The sequence below is a fragment of the Passer domesticus genome, chromosome 3 (genome assembly GCF_036417665.1).
Source record: "Passer domesticus isolate bPasDom1 chromosome 3, bPasDom1.hap1, whole genome shotgun sequence".
Lineage (NCBI taxonomy): Eukaryota > Metazoa > Chordata > Aves > Passeriformes > Passeridae > Passer > Passer domesticus.
The window spans coordinates 12,776,257-12,786,819 of record NC_087476.1 but is presented as its reverse complement, the minus strand read 5'-3'; the positions used below and the strand labels follow the sequence as shown (position 1 = coordinate 12,786,819).

At 36.4% G+C, this 10,563-nt stretch overlaps 1 long non-coding RNA gene across 1 annotated transcript; it reads right to left on the bottom strand.

The window, feature by feature from the left end:
- Nucleotides 1-981: 981 nt before the first annotated feature.
- On the bottom strand, nucleotides 982-10,241 carry LOC135297909 (uncharacterized). Its single transcript, XR_010359838.1, has 3 exons — nucleotides 7,010-10,241; nucleotides 1,466-1,538; nucleotides 982-1,117 (listed from the first exon to the last, which is right to left on the bottom strand). It is a non-coding gene; the product is annotated as an uncharacterized LOC135297909 (long non-coding RNA).
- Nucleotides 10,242-10,563: the final 322 nt, after the last annotated feature.

The window sequence follows — 10,563 nt, the reverse complement described above, 5'->3', positions numbered from 1 at the left end:
AACATTGTTCATCCCTTCTTGGTAAAAGACACTCAAGCCATTTTTCCTTTTTCCTCCACAAAAAGGTAGCATGTCCAAATTTTTAAAACCTATAATGCTTTGATAGTTTCTTTCTGATACTTGCATTCTGGTATTTCAATTTTTAGGATTCCTTTTTACTAACTCTTATTTATAGGCAAACAAAACCAGAACATAGTATTTTTGTTTTCATAAATAATGAAAAATGATGTTCCCTAATATTAATTTTGCTTTGTGAACAGGAACAATAAGTAACCCACACATTATAACAAGGCTGAGGTTATAATACTGAGGATACAGAGTACTGCTGTCACTTTATTATTCACAGTTTGTATTTTTTTACCATAAACAGTATATCTGATCTCCCAGCTTTATAGCCCCATCCATAATCTCAGAATAATATTTTCCAGACACACAGAGCAACCATATACAACATGGTTATCATCAATTTTATTTTAGATTAAGGAAAACTGAACCAAAACAAACAAAATAAATATGTATTTTATAAAATGCTTCATTTAGTATCTCTCCTCTCTGTGATGGAAGTAAGTAAAGGTGCAAAAGAGAGAAGAGCAAGGCAACATTGACAAAGACAATTCTTCACGCTCACTGTAATCCAACATATTTGTTTCTATATTATTTACTCTTACTCTTATGTAGGCTTTAACATTTATTTCATATATTGCATGCCATCTCACACTATTTTGTAAAGTAGGATAGCATTATAGTTGATTTCAAACTTTGTATTTAATCCACCCTTGAGAAGTAAACCACGGCCCTTTAGAAATTATTTTAGGATAGCTGTCCCTGTTGTAGAGATTATATGGAAGTAAAGAAAATTAACTTCAAAAATTGAATGCTATATATAGGATTCATTTTTATGCTTGGTCTTCTGTTCACAATTGTGGTCATAACAGGCTTAAAAACTCCAGCAGGATATATTTTTTTCCTTCCTAAGCCTTTGGAGCACTATCTATTTGTAGGTATCATATATTACCTCTGCGTGGGGCCTGCAGATGAAATCTATTCCAGGAGTAGTCCTTGTTGGGAGATTTCCAGAAAGCCATCTGTTCCCAATGGAGCATCTTGTCTGCCTTCCCTAGCAATTAGAAAACAGCAGATGAAGATGCAAGGCATAAAAAGGGAGACGGACATGAAAGAATAGAAAATTATGTCAGAAAATCTTGTTTGTATGAAGCAATGTGATAACAAACTGTTAAAAACAGAGAGGCTGTAACTACCTGAAGCAAAGGATTTTTCTTTTATTGTAAACTCTCTGTAATAAAACACAGGTCCTGTAACACACTCACTCCTCACCAGTCATCACGGCTTAGTTCAGTTCCTCACTGCCATTATTTTCTGATGAATCAAAATGAGAAAGATGGACATGCATGTGGAGAAAACAATGGCAGTCACACACATGTGAAAGAAAGAAATATGGATTTACCTCCAGAAAAATACGTTTTCTTTTGCAGTTTTAGTCCTTTTGATTCTCTGATTCTGATACAATTATGTTTTATCTGAAAAATGAAGAAATTGATTATGATACTAACATACATATGATTCCAATCAGTAGCCTGTGATAGATCACAGTGTATTAAAGGATTAAATCATAATTTAAGAAGTAAAAATACCTTTATTTTGGTGAATATATAAAAACACAAAGGAAGAAACTATCAAACTATATTTCTCTCTAAAAGATGTGAATGTGGTATAGTTCTAGTCACTTATGTTCCTTCTACACTTAGCAGAAAAAAATCAACATCTCTAGAAAGCTTCAATCTTGTTATGTTTGATATTTTTCTTAAAGTGAAGAAAAGGTTTCTAGAAGTGCCTGCACCTGAGTGAGCCAATTTAACTATCTGAGACTACACTACTTGCATTTAGGCAGTTCTCATTAACTAAGCTGAATATTCTGCCAATCAGTTTAAAACCTAATTTTAACATTTAATTTTATTGATTCTTTTTTTAATCTATCTGAAAATTAGATACAAAATATAAAGAAAAGTCTTAACAACAAAAATATGACATTTTAACTTAATGCATAATCTTATCTTGGCCCTTTGATAGAGAAGGAAATGATTCTGAGAAAAAAATAACATGTAATTTCTTCATGAAGGACAGAAATAAAGTTAAAAGCAGTGGACTGGTGTTCTATCAGAATGAAGTAGTATAGCTAAAGAACAACACACAAATACTCGATCAGGATCAGAATTGTTTTCATTGCTCTATATTAGCTTCTCTAGAGGTAGTATTAAGAACCTTCTATAGATCCCAGGATCAAAATTGGCTATGGATATAGAAATATCTTGAACTTGTTACATTGATGAATACTACTGGAAATTGTGTCATTGCAGGAAAATTTCCCAGCTATAAAATCAGTTAGAAATAAGCAATTTCTCAACAATTCAAACTTTAAAAAATTAGTAACTAATATTGGTAGAATTCAGTTATGTCTGCATGTATTAGTAGATAGGTTTACATCTTACTGATTTCACGACTGCATAGGAATTAAATTTATTTTTGAATCTCCTTTTCTAAATTAAGGATGTTGTAGAAGACCTAAAGAAAGTAACTTGACTGAAGTGACATCAGGACCATTCCAATTAAATTACATTGAAGAATAAACCAAAAAATAGGTCAGGGTTACTATATGAAAGGACAAATAGGAGAAATTAAGAGATCTAATGAATGAAGTCAACACATGTAGAAATTAGAAACTGAAATGTGAACGTGACTGAAATTTCTTTCAATATGATTTATCTAAACTTCACAAATTTTTAAGGATGGGAATAATTCTAAATAAGATTCAAAACCAATGGGACAGTCTCCATTTATAACAGAAATGAAAAACCACATAGGAATAATAAAACTCATTTAGGAATAATGACACTCATTTTGGAATACTAAGACTCTATAAGGAGTGGAAAAATCATGAAAGATACATCTTAGAGAACAGGAAATTTAAGAATAAAGTCCAAAACTCTTGCCAGAACTCTAATTCAGCTTGTCATTGCAAAGGAAGTTAAACCAAATAACACAAAGCTTCTCAGGCTTATAAGCAGAAAAAAGAAAGAAAGAAACTTTCTAGGAAGTGGGGAAATAAATGAGGTTCAAATGAAAACACAGATTGGGTTTTTTTCCTCAGTTTTTAGACTAAGATGGCTGATTGACATAAAAGTATGGTAATGCAGATGTCCAGGCTACATGGATTTACTTGCTCGTAGGAAGGTGGCTACTTCCTCCTATAAGTATTGATAAAGAAGACGTAAATACCCTTGCATAAAACCCTGGTATGATTTCATCCAGAAAGCACTGATCTCTCATACTTGGTAGGTAGAAAGAGCAGAGGATGATGACTGAGGAGACAGATAACTTATTTTACAGGAGACACTAAAGACCTTGAATTTATTTCAAAAAGAAGGGAAGACTGAGAGCATCAAAGGTCACTGGGAAGCCCAAGTTTTCTCCTGTCTTTACTTAGCATTCACACTAACAGTTTTCATTCTTTCTGACTCTCTTCAACCCAAGATTCTTGTATACATGTTTATCCAGAGGGGGCTTAAAAGGATGAGAGGACAGATGTGTGTTTGTGCCCAGGACATGGCATCATCTAGTGGTTGATGCACAATCCAGGAGCACAGGCTCTGTCCCTCCCAAGGCCAGAGGATGGCCCATACTCAATTTCTCCTCACCCTGGATGAGTAATTGTCACCTAGTCTATGTGAAAGGTTCCATCCATGTGGCAGGGGCACACCCAGCTGGGACATGCCCTTCTGGCCCTGCAAATGTGGCCAAAATGGAGCACCCAAGGAACTTGCCTGGTAAGTCAGAATAATTCTTTAGCATTAGGTGGAAAGTTAAAAACTGACTTGCTGTTTGAGACTTATGTTTTTAACATAATGTTTAAGAATGCTGGATCTCACTCCTATATAACCAGAAAGCTTCACAAGGGTTTTTGTAGAGGGAAGTCAATGAACATATGAAGACCTGACAGAATTCTTAAAACTCCTAAAATATTTTGCCATTGGCCACACTGAAGAATCTTAAAAAAAATTTAAGTTGTTGTGGGATCAGAGGAAAGGTGTTCTTGCACAGTTATTATGTGATTAATAATTAGGAAACAAAAATGACAGGAGATTATCAAGTAAGTCTCTTAGGATCCCTGCTAGGATATGAACTGTTCAACATCTTCATAAATTACCTGAAAACTATGTGAAATAATGAAGTGACAAATATTCCTTATAAAACACAATTATTCCTGACAGCGAAGAATTGTAGAATGATCTAATGATGCTAAGTGTCTGAACAATAAAAAAGCATATGAAATTAATTTCCAGTAAAGTCAAAGCAAGGCACATGGTGGCTCTCCCCTGACATTTAGTTATGTGTGCAGAATATTGAAATCTAAAGTAGCCATTGCTATGCAGGAAAGAGATCTTAGTAAGTGCATCTCCATGGCTCCCTGAAATCTGCTTAGTAGCATGTGACAGTGACAAAATGTTAGGATTTTTAAGAAAATACTAAGAACAAGAAAGAAACTGGATAAATCTCTATTACATGCTGATGGGGATTACATTAATCTATTTTGGATCCAATGTGTAGTTACAGTGATCCCATCTGTAAGATGACAAAGTGGGTTGAGCTTACTTTGGCATCTATTGGAGGGAAGATTGAAACTGATCTCCTTGGAAAATAAATGCTTGGTAATGGGGTCTATCCTGCTACCTGTCTATAGATGGGCTTTATCTACTACCTACAGGTTAATGTCTATTTGATTGGCTTCTATAAAATAGGAAAAGATATGTAAGAGTGTTCTAGGGAATTACTGTCCGCTGCAATTGTAAAAAGAAGAATAGAGGTGACCAGGACCTTTAAACAAACAAAAGAAGTAGTTTTCCTTACAGTACCTAATTACTTAGTGGAATTCATTGCTACAGGATGTTGTGGAAGCTAAAATTATCACTGGATTCACAAAGCACTAAATGGATTCATAGCAAAGATGCTATTAATCACAGTGGTCTGTATTTTTCTTCCAATTTAAACTTAAAATGCTGGTTGCCAGAAACAGAAATATTTGAGAAGCAGGATCAGTCTATACTTGCCCCTTATATTGTCTCTCTACATCCCTCCTCTCTGGGCATCTTTTGTTCATCTCATTAAAAATAAGATATTTTTATGTATTTTTCCTTGGACAGGTGTGAATATTTCCAGGATTTTATGTTTTAGTAGATTAACTGTGAAGAAAGAAGACTTTCAAAGCCAAGGCTTAGCTAATTCTACAAAAACTGAGCAGTATGGAGCAGCAAGCACAAAGTATGATTAGGCAGGATAAGAGCAGAAAACTGATGAATGGGCAGAAGGATAAAATTCTAGGATGCTTTCAGGGTGGAATAGTGAGAGAGAATTTTTTAATTTTGTTCAAAATGAAGAAATAAAGTATTTATGAATAGACTATAGCAACATGTTTTCCTATGATGGTGGTGATTCACAGCAAGGTTTTGTCTACTCCTGTGTCCTAAACAGAAACCTAAACCTTTTGAGGCAGCCCATCACTAATTGAAATACAGAGCTGTGTGCACGAAGCTGAGCTCAGTTGCTCTAAGCTCCACCTTGAAGTTGTATTAACATTTAATGGTTAAAAGAAAGCTAATAAAACTGGAGGGAAGCTGAGATGGCCAAGTCATAACTATTTTTATGACACATTATTACCACAGAACAGAGGAAGGATATTTATGATACCTAAAGGTTTCTTTCACCCTTTGCATGTGTTTTTGGGCTATCAACACCAATTTGCACTATGGGGAATAATTTTGTTCTTGGCCATGTCTTTGCAATAATAAAGTGATACTAGTACCACTGAGAGCAAATTTGTCCCATCTTGTGTTTCACTGTCACATTTATTAAATTTTTATGGGTAAATATGTGTAGTAAACTCTTACCTTAGAAGACTAAAGACTAAACCTTTTAAGCCTGACATATGTGTGAAGTCAGTATGACTCCCCTTTCATAATCAATAGTTAATAAGAAAACCAAGTTAAGTTATTCAAAGTGATCAGAAAAAGAAGAAAAAGTAAGGAAACATCCTGGAAACCCTTTTCCAGTTGCTGCTGCAATGGTTATGGAGTTCATGGCAAAATGTCAGTGCCACAGGAGAAGCAGATTGCAGGGCCCTGACACACTTTCAGCTGAGTTTGCAGTGTGTCAGGATGTTCAGCTGTGTGAGTGATTCAATATGACGGTATGATATTTTTGCCTGGTGTGTTTTTCGTATACACATAAACACACAGCCTGGAGGAGGCAGAGGAGCTGTGAAGTAGATATTGCATCTGAGCCATTGCATTTCAGCAAGGGAGCACATGCTTTATGAGTCATTGCATGGCACTGGTGGGCTGGATGCTGTGGCCTGCATAAATGAGTGATGTCAAAATGTTATAGGTTGACATCATTGCTCTCTGTGTGTATGCCACAGGCATATCATCTTACCTTAAATTCCTTAATAAAAATTATTGACTAAGATGTTCTTGAAATTTTAAACTGCTTTCAGTTAAACCCAGTGCATTATTCTGGTCATGGTCTAATTTTTTTAACTACTCTTTGGTGACAAATTCCATTAAAAAAAACCAAACACACACACCAAACAAAAACCAAAAACCTCCAATCTCCAAAATTTACATCTAATTTAGTTATCTGGAATATCTGACATTATCTTAAAGCTATGTGTCTCTATGTGTAGTGTAGAGTAACAGTAATTGCAAGGAAATAATGCTTTAGTATGAAGCAGAAGCACAAGCCTACTTTATTTATCTTAAATTACTTCAGAAATGCTCCTGATAATATTGAATAAAAGAGTTTCACAATGGTTTCTCAAATTCAATTACTAATTATGAAAAAGAATGTCTTGGGAAACTGCCATTTTTACATTCCTGTGGTATTTTTAACAATGACTTAAAAGGAACTTTAAGAATAAGAAAAACAAAAAAAACCCCACCTTTTTCAGCTGTCGAAAAAACCAGATCTTATAATAGTTAATAACACCATTTCCTCATTTCATCTCTTCCTCATCTGCTTTCTTCCTTTCTTCCCCTTCACTTGTTTCTCTGCCTCTGTTTCCTTCCTCTGTTTCCCTCAAAACATCCTATTTCCTGCTTCTCTGCTGCATGAAAGTGTTCCCCTGTCAATGGCTCCCCATGCTGAGACCCCCGTGCTCTGGACACATCCTGCCTGCTTGCCTCATCACTGGCACCCACTGACCGGGCATTTCCCTCAGCAGCTGTGCTGGAGTTTTCAGTGTAGCTGCTGTGCCATTTTCACCAGAGGGACTTCATGTCTGCCCCCTTCTCTGTTGTAGAGTTGTACTTCCCCACTGCCAAACTCATTGTGGGAAACACAGCTTACTTCTTGTCTGAGAAATCAAGTGCACTGTGCTATTTGCATTTTACATAATTATGTACAATATTTATATTGCTATTAGTCCAGCTTAAAGTGTTCCACTTCTGTTTCAAGCAATCAAAACCAGGAGTCAATTCACGGTAGCAAAGCACAGTATTAATAAAATCTCATTTTAGCTATAGCACTGATCCATGCATGATGATATTTTTCTGTGGTTACTTTTTCATTATAACCAATGGCAAATCCACCCAATTATTGCTTTTTAAAACACCATATTCTTCAGTTTAATCAGAAGTATGTTGTCCATGTGAATATGGTACTACCAAACACAGGACAGGTCACTGCTGTCTGTCTAAATAGGCTGACCTCTTGTGTCTTACTTCCTGGCCTTCATTTTTGACAACCTTGAAAGTGAGAAGTCATTTTCTTTTTGGCCCTGAGAAGTGGATGCCAATCTTAGATAAAATAGCAAGTTTTGTATACAATTTTTGTCAAGTCCTCATTGTGAATAGCAACTCAGTCTTGAGGAAAATTGATAAAGACTGAAAAAACAATTTTTCAAGTTTAAACAATCAATTAAAAAAATCTTTAAAATTATAACATAAAACCACAGCATATCAGGTTGTTTCGCAAGAATGTCAAAATCATTACTTCTGCATTGAAGTTAATTATGGCTAATATTCTACACATAACTGTGTTTTTCATTGTTTTAATTTTTTAACCACACCTATTTCTTTATACACTGTTTATCTTTTTCACCTTGAATTTGGAACCCCTTGAATGCAGTTACACAAGTTGTCCCTCTCTCATTTAAGTTTCCTAACCTAAAGCCAGAAGACTGAGAAAAAATTAGAAACAAGAAACCAGCACAAAACCAAAGTAATAGAGACCTCTCAAGTACCCTTCAGTCTAATCTTGTATCACTTCATTTTGCTCTGGTCCTCAAATACATTTGGTCACAAGTGACTCCAGCAGTTCAAATTTCCATGAACCTTCCACAGAGAGTGCGTCTGACTTTTTCTCCAATATGCCTTTGATGTTTAAACTTGCTTCTGCCACTTGTTGTTATCTTCCAGTCCTTCTCTGAAAGCACTAGATGCCACCTAAAATGAAGCTTAGCAGTGTCAGAGGATTTCAGATTTCAGAATTTCCGATTCTGAACCATAAGAACTTGCAAGTAGATTCATACAGTCAAGTTACAGGAAAAACACATTACTACAAAATTCAGCCCAAATACCTGACAGACTGAGATACCTATTACTAGCTATTGTCTATGCAGAAAGTGTGAATCTATTCAAATTAGGTAGGAGAAGTCCAGCTCCTGCTCCTGGTTCATAAGGGATACTTTTGGGAACCTATGCCATGCATGTCATACTCAGTAAAAATACTTAGTGGGGAAGATATCTGTCATGGTTTGACCACCACTACATCTTTACTAATTTTTTACTGATATATTTCTAATGGCTTTGTTGTTCTTTTTGGTGGACAGTGTTGACAGATCACATGTGATTCCTGGTGGTAATTTTCCCTTTGTTTAGTGGATCACTAAGTAACAGACCTCAGCATCAATTACAGACTCATTTGGTCTTCTACCACCGATTGAATGTGAAATTTGAGCTAAAATCTACTAGGCTGACTGACTTGATCCTGCCTAAGGTTACTGCTCTGCTAATTGTCAGAAGATTTTTTTTTTTCAATTTTGACAGCTGAGTCTCTTAAGTAAAATCAGACATATATATTTCAGTTATTGAATTATTTAGCTAAAATTGAATTAGTACCTACTACACAATTATGTAATCAGGCAGAACTATGAGTGAGAGCCTTCCCTCTCTGGTTTTTAGTTTTTACAATAGTTACATCAAAACTAATTTTGTCTCTGTGTGTTGATGAGAAGAAGGAAGCATGTCACAAGTATGTTAGGGTACTTCAGTGGCACTGAAGTTCTTATTTCCACATTTGGCCTACAAGTGGAATAGCTAGACATATCTATATTTAAAAATCCACACTCAAGTTTATAGAATTCTTAGAATCAGAAAAAATCACATGATTGTGCATTTAGAACCAAAGAAGATTGTCATGGTAATCTTCTCTGAGCTTTTGTATTAGACAAAGCAAAAATCCACATTCAATCATTTCTTCATCAAGCCCACGTCTTCTGTTTGAGGTGTAGCGTGGCTTCCACAGAAATGTTAAAACATTGTTCAGCCATTGTGGAACACAATAAAATTGTAAGTATATTGACAGTACTGCATCCTGTATTCATGAAGTCATCCATAGCATTTGAGGGAATGATGGGATTGGCAAATTGGATGCAGCATCTCTGGAGGTCCAGAATGTAATCTCATAATAAACCATCTGCTCTCAGTATGACAAACAGCAGTGTAACACATTGCCAGTATTTACAGATGAGAAATAATAATAATAATAATAATAATAACAACAACAATAATAATAATAATAGATATGTTTCTATAGTGCTTCCAGTGGATAGCAGCTGATCGTGCTTACTGCCTTGGGGGAAGGAATGCCAAAAAGAAACAAATTAATCTAACCAGCTGTGGGGCTATTTCTGAAAAGCTAAGGAGTTCAGTTGGTTGCTCTCTATTCCCTTTAAAGACCAGTATCTCAAAGCTATCCATACAGCTTTCATACAAAAAAGGAGTTTGATTTGCTTTTTAAATGCTTGAGGGAACTGCAGAGGCATAGTATTGCACAGAATACTCGTGCATGTGTATGATGCACATGAACACTCTCTGTGTCTGCTGCCTGCAATCCAAGGCCCCTCTGTCTGTCACTTCCCTTGCTGAGGGAAGTCACAGTGCCGGGGCTGTGCCCCAGTGTCACAGTGCAAGGTGCAGTGCCAGGGTTGTACCCCAGTGTCACAGTGCAAGGCGCAGTGCCAGAGCCATGCCCCAGTGTCACAGTGCAAGGCCCAGTGCCTGAACCATTTCCCAGCGTCACAGTGCAAGGCCCAGTGCCAGAGCCGTGCCCCAGTGTCACAGTGCAAGGCCCAGTGCCAGAGCCATGCCCCAGTGTCACAGTGCAAGGCCCAGTGCCAGAGCCGTGCCCCAGTGTCACAGTGCAAGGCCCAGTGCCAGAGCCATGCCCCAGTGTCACAGTGCAAGGCCCAGTGCCAGGGTTGTGCCCCAGTGT